Source organism: Octodon degus, unplaced genomic scaffold (genome assembly GCF_000260255.1).
Source record: "Octodon degus isolate 3935 unplaced genomic scaffold, OctDeg1.0 scaffold00019, whole genome shotgun sequence".
Taxonomy (NCBI): domain Eukaryota; kingdom Metazoa; phylum Chordata; class Mammalia; order Rodentia; family Octodontidae; genus Octodon; species Octodon degus.
This window is the reverse complement of record NW_004524595.1, coordinates 18,396,860-18,407,934: the sequence shown is the minus strand read 5'-3', so window position 1 is coordinate 18,407,934 and position 11,075 is coordinate 18,396,860. Positions and strand designations below refer to the sequence as shown.

At 37.8% G+C, this 11,075-nt stretch overlaps 1 protein-coding gene and 1 pseudogene across 2 annotated transcripts in view; both read left to right on the top strand.

The window, feature by feature from the left end:
- Window positions 1-11,075, top strand: part of Scfd2 (sec1 family domain containing 2) — a 548,660-nt gene that overhangs the window by 391,708 nt on the left and 145,877 nt on the right. The gene's annotated exons all lie outside the window — the stretch shown is intronic.
- Window positions 1-11,075, top strand: part of LOC105741658 — a 61,222-nt pseudogene that overhangs the window by 18,492 nt on the left and 31,655 nt on the right.

The following is an 11,075-nucleotide window of genomic DNA, read 5'->3' as shown; positions in this document are numbered from 1 at the left end:
TTATTTGTTCTCGTTCTGTTTTCCTAATCTGTGAGTTCACAGCTATGAATTTCCCTCTGAGAACGGCTTTCATCATATCCCATAAATTCCAATAAGTTGTGCTTGAATTTTCTTTGAATTGTAGATATTGTTGAATTTCTTGTTTAATTTCATCTGTGACCCATTGGTTGCTGAATAGGGTGTCCTTTAACTTCCATGTATTTAAGGTTTTGTTCTGGTTTGTTTTGTCATTTATTTCCAGTTTCATTGCACTGTGGTTAGATAATGTGCATGGAATAATTTCTGTTTTCCTACATATACTTAAGCATGACCTATGGACCAGTATGTGGTCTGTTTTAGAAAATGACCCATGTGTAACTGAGAAACATGTGTATTCAGCTGTGTTTGGGTGGAACACTCTGTATATGTCACCATGTCCGTTTATTTCAAGCTCTTGTTCAGTTCTGTTATTTTTTTGCTAAGTTTTTGTCTGGTTTACCTGTATTTTGGAGATAGTGTGTGTTAAGGTCTCCTGTTAAGATTGTGGTATTGGATATTAGATTTTTTATGTCCATTAAGATTTGCTTTATGTAGTTGGGTGCTCCCGTGTTTGATGCTTACATATTTATGAGTGTTACCTCTTCCTCTTGAATTTTTCCCCTAACCAGTCTATATTGGCCTTCTTTATTTCGCTTGATCATTGTTGGTTTGAAGTTGAGACTGTCTCAGAATAGGATTGCTGCCTCTGCTTTTTTCTGAGGGGCTGGAGCATGCAGTGTTCTGTTCCGTCCTTTGACTTTCAGCCGACGAATGTCTTTATGAGTTAAATGTGTCTCTTGTATACAGCGTATTGTTGGATTTTGTTTCCTAATCCACTGTGCCAGTCTATTTCTCTTAATTGGTGAATTGAGTCCATTGATATTGATGGTTAGAATTGAGATGTATTGACTTAGGATTGACATGTTATTTACTTGTTGTCGTTTACTCCTTTTCCTCCTGTGTTTAATTGCTTTCCCTATTTAGTTGTTTGCTTCTGATCTCATTCGTGGAGTTCTGATCATTTTCGTCCCTCTCTCGAATATCTTTCATTAGCATGTGTAGGGTTGGCTTTGTCATCACGAAATTGTTTAGCTGTTCTTTGTCATGAAAGTATTTCACTTCTCCATCAAACTTGAAAGAGAGTTTTGCAGGGGATAGTAGTTTGGCCTGGAATTTGTTTTCATAGAGGACTTGAAGTACTCTGCTCCATGCTCTTCTTGCCTGCATGGTTTGTGAAGAGAAGTCGGCCATAATTCTGATGGGTTTTCCTTTGAATGTGATCTGCTTCTTTTCTCTAGCGGCTATCAATATATTATTGTTGTTCTGAATTTCTGGGATCTTGACTATTATATGTCTCCGTTTGTTGTTCATTGGGTTCAGGTTACTTGGCGTTCTGTATGCTTTAGTTACCTGAATGTCAGATTGTTTCCTCATATTTGGGAAGTTTTCTGCTATTACTTCTGCCCATATGTTTTTAATGTCATTTGTATTGATTCCTTCTTTCTCATTGATGCCATTAGTCTCACATTGTTCATCTTTGCATCATCTTGCAGGTGATGCATTATTTTTTCTTGCATCCCTGTTGATTTTAAAAGATCCTTTCTTACCTTGTCACTAGCTGCACCAGCATCTTCAAGATCTTAAACTGTCTTCACTTTCACTTAAACGGTTTTGCAAGCTTGTGATTGAGATTTTAATTTCCTCCATATCTCTTTGACTCTGCTTCATGCAATCTATTTCTTTCCTGTATTTCTCATTCAAGGAATCCGTCATTTTTCTAATGTCTATTTTTTTTTAATCAATGTCTTCTTTAGAAGCAGTTATAAATTCTTTAACTGCGGTGTTTTTTTCAGATTGGGTTTCCTCCCTGTGTTTCTGTAGTTGATACTTTACTTCAGATGCTATGAGTTCTGAGAATTCTTTTTTTATTTCAGAAAAGAATTACGCTCTGATTTCCTCTATAACTTTCTGCTTTTGCTTATTTACTATCGATGCTATTAATTCATGCATTTGACCCGAGCTAATGTCCTATGCACTTGTTTTTGGTGGGCATTGGGTTTCCTCCATATGTTTCTCCATTTGATTCTTTACTGCAGATGTTATTAATTGAAGGATTTCTTTTATTATTTCCAATCTGAGTTCCTCTATACCTTTGTGCAGCTGTTTCTTTATTTCAGAAGCCGTTGATTCATGGCTTTCAGCTCTGTGATTCCCAATTTGTTCTGTGTTAGTGTCTTCTGCACTTCTTACAGGTGGGCTTGGGTTATGAGGTTGCATTTTGTTCCTTCTTGTCACTTTGTGTAGAACTGTATTCTGACCTTTGTTGTAGATCTTTGTTGCAGTTATAACCTTAGCACGTACTGAGTTCATGTGCAGATCTACAAAGTTTGGATATATCCAGCTGTGCCTGGCTTGGGTCTGGCTGCTGTGCTCAGCTCCTTCCTGTTGCTGCCCTTGGGGGTGAACCTGTTGTGCCCCTCTGAGAAGATTTTCTGCTCCTGGACTAGCTGTGTGTTTCTATCCTCTACACTCACTGCAGGAATTGCAGGTGCAGGTTTTCACCCCAGGCCTGTGTGCCAGGCCTGAGCTGAGCCTGGAGAGGACAAGGTGGAGTAGGGGAGAGAGGCAGCTCTCCCACACACTCACTGGGCCTAGGTAGGACTGAATCTGGGGGTTCCCGGAACGTGGCAGAAATTCCAACCCTGTGTGTGGGGTGTGTGGGGTTTCCAACACACCCCTGCTGGGGATTCCAACTCTGTGTGCAGATTGATGGGGGGCTTCCCAAGCGGGTGGAAGAGGGTTTCTCCCATGCTGCACCTGGACTGGAACCAGTAGTAGGTCCCACCGGCACAGGGTCACCAGAAACTGTCCCACACACTCACCAGGCCTGGTCTAGGACTGGGTCTGGGGGTTCTTGGTACATGGCAGAAATTCCTACTGGGTAGGCAGGGTGGGGTAGGTGCCATGGAGTTTTGGGGGGTGTCCCAAGTGGGTGGAAGAGGGTCTCACCCTCACTGTGCCTGGGCTGGGACCATTAGTTGGTCCTGCCGGCGCAGGGTAGCCTTAAGCTCTCCCACACACTCACCCGGCCTGGGGTAGGACTGGGTCTCTCTATTTCTTTTTTGTTGAAAACTGAGCCCCTAGTTCATCTTCCTCTTTATTACGAGACATAACCACCCTTCCTTTGAATTTCCTGTTTGATCAGGATCTGTCAGGTCCAATGGGAAAGATCCCTGAGTTTTCTCTTATACTATGCAATTTTGGCCATACTAATAGTTTGATTCTTTTGTAGTTTACTAGTGTCTGCAGATATGGTCTGTGGTCTGATGTTGCTTTGTCATCTGATTGCCCAGTATAACTTACAGCTAGCTGTATTTGCTGCTGCTGTGTATTAAATTCTCCAGTTCCTAAATCAGTACCTAAACCAGTCCTAATTCCTGCCCCAAAACCAAACCAGTAGTGAATCAACAACCTTTATTCGGGGTACCATCAAGACTAGTAGTGCCTCTGTTAGATGTAGCACAAAAGCTGAAAATAGAACCTGAGATTATAGGTGTCCCAAATCCTGTAAACTCACCAGTAGGTTCTGAGTTTGCTATGGTGCTGCTAAGATGCTAAAGATAACCTCAAATTGAAGATCATGTTGGTGAAACAGAGGGCCAAAGTCCTGCTCCTGCAAACAATAATCAGTGAGTTCCTCTTATCTATCCAGCCTGGGTCATTTTCGCATTATTGAGTTTTGAGAGTTTATTATGATTTTAGATACAATCTATATATTAGATTATGTATTGCAAATATGCTTTCACAGACTGTCATTTTGTTCTCTCAGCTATATCTTTCACTTATCAGAAGTTTTAAATTTTGGTCCTACGGATAACCCACTACTATTATGGACTACTGGACTATATTGGATTATTTTTGCTGAATTCACATACCTGCAATATGTAAATGGCAATGGAATACCCTTCTCTGACAAAACTAAACAGAAAAAAGGGATACAAATGAAGGACCATTTTGTATCTGTATGTACAAAATAAGATAGACATACAGCTACCTTCTTTTAATTCAAGGAGAAGAAAATTTGTGCTAATAGTGTTTGGACAGGAAATCATGTCTGCATCTTGTACTATAAATAACCACTAGGAAGACAACAATATGCAGTGTATTAATTATTGAAACTGTCCCACTATTCAGTCTTGAAACTGTCTCATTGCTATTTACTTCTCAATAAAATTAATAAAAACAGAAAAAGTTTTAAATTTTGATAATACCAAATGTGTCATCAAAATTTTAAAATATATCATGACTTTCATTTGATATTTAATAAATTTTTACCTAATTTCAATTAAATTTTCTCTTAAAGTTTCTTCTAGAAATTTTAAACTTTTAATTGTTACATTCATATCTATGATCCATTACAGTTAATTTTTCATTAACTCTGAAGCACAGGATATTAAGATGTAGTTTTTGTTCTGTTTTTACTTACAGATGTCTAACAATATTAGCATCATTCACTGAAAAGATTATTCTTTCTTCACTGAACTGCCTTTGGATATTTATCAAGATCAATTGTCAGATATGTGTAGCTGTAATTCTAAAGGCTCCTTTCTATTTCAACATTGCAAATTTTAAATATTTACCAGGGTGGGCATGGTAGCACACAACTAGACATGGAGGTATATACTTCAGGAGACTGAGGCGAAAGGATCGCTGCAAGTTAGAGGTCAGCCTAGACTACATAGTGCAATCATGTCAAATCTTTTAAAGCTTTTAATTAACAGCAACCAGCCGACTGAGGCATGCATGTCGTATCTTCACCATCACTGACATAATGAGTTGAAGTCCAGCCTGAAGTATATAAGAAGACCCTGTCTCAAAAACAACAAAAAACAAGACATCTAACATACTGCTTCCAATTTTTTTAAAAAAGCTATCAAATCTCATTTAGATAATGTTCTTATTTATGGAACAGTGAAGTGAAAGTGTCTATATTTAATATTCAAACTCAACTTGTTAAAAACACAAACTAAGTACAGGTCTCCAAAGTGGAATGTACACACAAGATGTTTCAATAGGACATGAAAAAAAAAAATATTTGAGTTCTTATGTTCTGTAGGCCCCTGACTACTGACTTTCCAAAATGTATTGACTTGTACAACAAGTGAATAGAACATACCATTCACCAGAGCTGGATAGAGTGGGAAGAACAAAGTTACTGAAAACCAACGTATATGCACTTGGGTTTAAATATCTTTGGTAGAATTTTTCCAAAGATGAAGCTTGGTGTTAAACTTTTCGAGATCCTTCCTAATAGAGTAAGTGTGAAATTTCAGAATGATTTCCCCTTTTATACACACACACACACACACACACACACACACACACCCCAGATCATAAGGGAAATTTTATAGCTCTGTTCCCCAAAATAGAAATTTTTTTTGTTATGAAGAACTTCCCTTTTTTCTTGTACTGGAAGAATACTAGAATGTGTTATCTTTTACATTTTACCAGCAGATCTAAATACCTGCTATAAAAATATATAACATGTATTAAGTGACATAGTTCAAAAGGTAACCCATCTTCTTACCTGGCCTCCTTTCCAGTTTGCCAATGTGCCTAACACTCAGAAGCCCTGAGAACATTTCATCAAAGTAACAAAATCAATTCTGTGGTAGAACAATTTAAGGAAAAGTTATTTCAGCAAGATTGAAAAGCATCAGACAGTCATTCCCCTTTTATACTGAGCTCATAAAATACTTATTCAAGGAAAATTTAAAACCCTAGGGAAGAACTCTGTTTTTTCAGTTTTTTCCTTTCCCCCTTCTCTTTCCCTTCATTTTGTTTCTCTGTCCTGTCTCACCCACATTGAGGTGAACACCACCAAGCCATGTCATAAGAGAATCACAAAAGGACTATGACACTCTCAAATTGTGGTAGACAAACAGCATATATGCACAGGACAGTGTATGCTTCACAGCAGATTAACCTCAAAACTAAGCTATGTCAAAGTGGACCAATTTTTTAAATCAATAACAACACAATAATGACAGGTTTTTTATTCTGATTTCCCAGTTAATGATTAAAACTTTATACCTTTTTCTTAAAACTTCATTACTTGCTACACTGTCTATACTTGAAATAAAATAATAAAATCTGAATTAGCACAAAAATTTACTTTTAATTAAAAAATATATATAAATGCAGCTCACATGTTTACACTCTTCTACAACCCACTCCCACCACCCCCAACTTCCAGGTAAGAATTTAAAGAATTGCCAAAGTGGAAAATACAAAGTATAGATGAAATTAGAGATATTAGGGCAGGGAGACACCCCTCTAATCACGCTACACACGCCTGTCAGGTAACCAACACAGGTAGGTTGACCACTGTACCAAGGTCACTGCCAAGACAATTGCAAGCTGGGCCAGCTCTTTCCTGTGACAAGCTTCTGAGAATTCCTCATAAAGTCACAAAAGACAAAATGTGTGGTGCTGGCTAACTAATATCCTACCCAAAGGAGGTCCACAGACAGGGCCTGGAGGGGTGGGAAGAACAAGGTGACTGATAGGATTTGTTTATAGAGTTCTCATAGTTAGAATGCTCCAGGGAAACAACTCTGTGGCTATAGATAAGCTGAGCTCAGTTAGATATAGATCCTCTCACCAACAGTGCAGTCAGTGAGGAACTTAAAGGAATCTGTTTTTTTTTTCCTTCCAATGTATTTTAGTACAGTGTCTGCGTGGTCTCACTATAAACAGATCAGACTCATAGTGATCCTCCTGTTTTCAGCCTCCCAAGCACTGGGATTACAGGCATACCCCACCAAGTCTTAATCAGCTTGTGGTGTCAGGGATTGAACCCCAGTCCCTGTATTCTGCCTAAGCTGGCACTTTGGACTGCTGAGCTGAGCTATCTGGCTGGCCCTTAGAATCTGGTTTTGTTTTGTTTTGTTTTGTTTTTCAGTACTGAGTATTGAACTCAGGACCCTGCACTTGTCAGGCAAGGAATTATTCTACTGAGCTATCTCTCGGCCCTAGAATCTGTTTATTGATGTGTATTCTGTTAATCATTAGGGTGACAATTAATTCATTGCTATTTTGAAGCCATAAGATATTTGCATTTCATTTGATGCAAGGAATTATTTTATAACTTTGTACTTTTACTAGTAGGAAAAATGTAGAAGCCTTTAGTAACCATTTTTCATCACTGCAAAACTGGTTAGCTGTAGTGTCATGGAAGGCCTACACTAGCAATTTCTCCTCATGTTAAGTCATTGGTGTTTCCAGCAACTATCTATTGGATGTCTGCTATGTGTCAGATATAATCATTGAAAACACGATGACAGCTGTCACCCTTGTAGCGATTTATGCCTCTAATTAGTAATGCCTCTGGACAAGGTTTTCTTTTCTAGAAGTAAAGGACTTGGGATGGATATTCTTATAAGATTCTTATAACTGGAATATTCTGTCCTGAAAACAGAGAATTCTCTGGTATCTCTGAGGGAAATAGGGTCTACTTAAGCATATGAGAAAAATTATATTGTAACAGTAATACAACAGGAAGATTTTTTTCTGATGGTGACTGTACTTTTTTGGAAATTTTTCTGTAATGTTGCTAGAGAAGAAAGAAAAAGAAAGAAACTATTTCATTCACGTTAATTAGTTTTTAATCAATCTAAGTAAAAAGATTTTTGACAGCTTTTAAGAAATTATCGTTGTGCAAAGTATGTTATTTATACATCTATTACAGAAGTTAGCTTTTAGCAAACTTTTATTTATGAATTCAATCCACGAGATGAAAGGTATATCTCCACTAAAGTGTCTTATGTTTTTGAGGTACCCAGCAGCCTTCCACATGTGCCACCAGAGGTGACTATGAAATGGTTCTTGTCTTCAAGGAGGTCTCCAAGTCTCTTTTATTTCCTGATGAAATTAATAACTTATTTCTGTTAAAAACTTGAGTATTTAACATTTATAATGGAGATATTCTGCTGTTGGATATTGGTAGTATCGTGATAGAATATACTGAGAATGGATAAAAGTAAAGAAAAAAAGTCTACCTTGGCAGTGAAAATGTGTGCTTTCACTAAACTGGTAGAAATTGGAAAATAACTGTCTGCTTAATATGGAAAGGGAATCTGTAACTTGTACTTCCTAGGCATTCTCCATCAGTAGCACTGAGAATATTTAGAGTTGTTTTTTTTTTAATGAATTTCATGATTTGGAACTATCTATTTACTTGGTATCAATTAAGCTAAAAAAAGGTTTTATGGATTAACAAAAATGTTTTCTTTAGTGTTGATTTTTCTTATTTTGTTATAAAATGGATATCGCCATCTGAGTTTCATCCACAGTTTGGAAATAAAGACATTTTAAGTGTATAAATATGATTTGAGAATTTGACAAACTGAGTGTGGTATTTATATGAGCAAGTATAGATTTCTATTTAAGAGGTGGCCACCCTGAAGGGCTGAGCCACTTTCCCCTCTCTTCTATCCCCTTCTTTTCATTCCATTCCTTCTATTCTGAGCCACAGTAATAGATGTTTTCAGCAGAACCACACAGCAGGACTGTGGAGATGCGCACAGCTGGGATTAATCCCATGTTTGCTATTCAGCCATGACCAGATAAGGTGTGGTATAACCCGTGCACTACATGTACTGAGTGCACAGAGTCTAAGCTGGTGTTCCAGGCATAGGGAGAACAATTTAGAATCTGTACCAGTATCTCTTAGTTACAAAGCACTGCCTTCTTCAAACTGAGTAGACCCTAGGATAATCTGGGTCAACGTATGGCTGTTGAGGGGGTGATAGGGTTGACTTAAAGGGACAATGGAACTCTTTCACAGTAACATCCCAATGGGCCAGATAACATCCTTACTTGGAGTGGGTGAAGCCAAATGAAATGGTTAGAGGTATTAAAAAATAACCTTTACATAATAATATTATCAATGATTACAGGGGAAAAATATGGACTTTTTAAAATTTCAGCAGAAATTAGAAGTCCCAGTTTTATATTACAGTGACTTTTCAAAACAAGCCAAACCAAACATCTATTAAAATGAATGTCTTAGCCTGCTGTTTATTCACTCAGTCATTCATCAAGTATTTAGTGATTGCCTCCTTTATGTCACTTTCCCTTCCCCAACCTCAGGATCTTCCTCTAAATAAATTATACCATTTTAACCAGACATAAAGAGGACAAGTATTTTGTTTTCTCTCATATGTGGAAACCTTAGAGAAGTGACCCAAAAGTAGAATAGGGGTTGTTTTAGACTGAGTAAGGGACATGAGGTAAAAGACAGAAGAACCTGGGCACAAGAGGATAGAAGGGAAGGACAGAAAGACTAGAGAAGGTGGGCTTCATCAGAGCACAGCATATGTATGTATGGAAATGTCACCGTTAAGCCCACTGATTTGTACAATTAATATATGTCTCAGTTACTCTTCTCTCGTTGCTGGGACAAATACCTAACACTCAAAAGGAAGGAAGGGTTTATTTAACTCACAGTTACTGGAGGGTTCAATCCATACTCAGTTGGCTCCAAGGCAGAGTACAGTCTTTCATATTAGTACTAAAGAGCAAAAGAGCAAAAGGAGGAGTTGGGGAGATGGCTCAGTAGAATAAGCACTTCCCTGGCAAGCACAAGGGTCTGAGTTCAATCCCCAGTTCCACCAAAAAACAAAACAAGAGCGAAAGGAGTAGCAGCAGATCAAGCAGATAGCTTCTCTTCCCTCCTTATATTGTAATGCAAATTATCTGCCCCATGGCAAGTACAGTATCCACACCCACAATAATTAATCACAAACTCCAGAAGCCTCCCTGAGATTGCATGAGGCTTTGGGGGGACACCTAGACACTAGCCATAACAATATTTGTCCAAAAATAAACGAATAAATACCTTCATCTACAGTTACTTGAAACAAGCTAGATGACTCCCACTAGTAGCTCTTTCTTTTTTTTCTTTTTGTTGGTGGAACCTGGGGAAACTAGATGAAGAGCCTTTGAGTTTCAGCATTTGTTATCCAGTTTGTGCTAAAGAAAAAAGATTAAGCCAGCCATCACACTTTTTGTATCTTTTTATTTTAAAGAAAAGAAAATTGAATTTTAAAAATTGTATAAATTTCAAAACAAGATTGTAGGAGAGCAACAATATTCACTACATTACATATTGATCACCTCTTAGAGGACTTTCCTGGGACCAAAATTTAGTTTAGAATGCTTCAAGTTGGGGTAGTAAATAAATATTCATGACTTCATCCTTTCTTGTAATAGTTAAGATTTGCATCAGGTTCTGGAAACACAGCCAAAAGTATTTAGTGGAATAATGCTTTTCATTGGCAGCTGTTCTGGATGTCCAAGAAGAAGGTGGGTGCTGGCTGTAAAATTTATGTTCCAAGTGAACCTTGGCTGGAATTACAGTGTCTCTAGAACTGTGTGTTTTCACCAACAAGGATTCCCAACCCACCCATAGTCTCCCATCCAGAGAAACACTCTTAAACTCAGGATGAAGTTGTTCCATGAATGATCTAATGTCATGTAGCATTGTAAGAGTTTGCCACAGCCAGTGGTGACAGAGCTCACACCCAGCTGCTGGCCATCTGGAGGTTTACTCTAGAAACCTCCTAGATTGGCTGTTGCATTTAGGCTTATTAACACTATACCTTATCCCAAACAATATCCAAAATGATGTACAAACAAACATAGTATAAGAATACTGTTAAGACCAGAGCAAAAAATAAAAAATAAAAATAGAAAACAATATGAGGCTAAATGTATAATCAAGAAAAATATCAACTATAATTATAATACATAAAATTAAAAACTATAAAGCCCTAGGCTATTGAGATTGAGATTGGTCTAGATTCAGCACCAAGCTTTGTAGCAGCCAAAGAAGAAAGGGAAGTAAGATGAGTTCGAATTTGGGATCATGGAATAAGCTACAGGACTAATGTCACCACATGCTGCCCACCAGACTGCACCCTCAAAATAAAGGCTCTGCCAGGAGGCATCTTCCAAGATGCACCTTAGGAGCTGGTGACCTAATTATTCCAAGT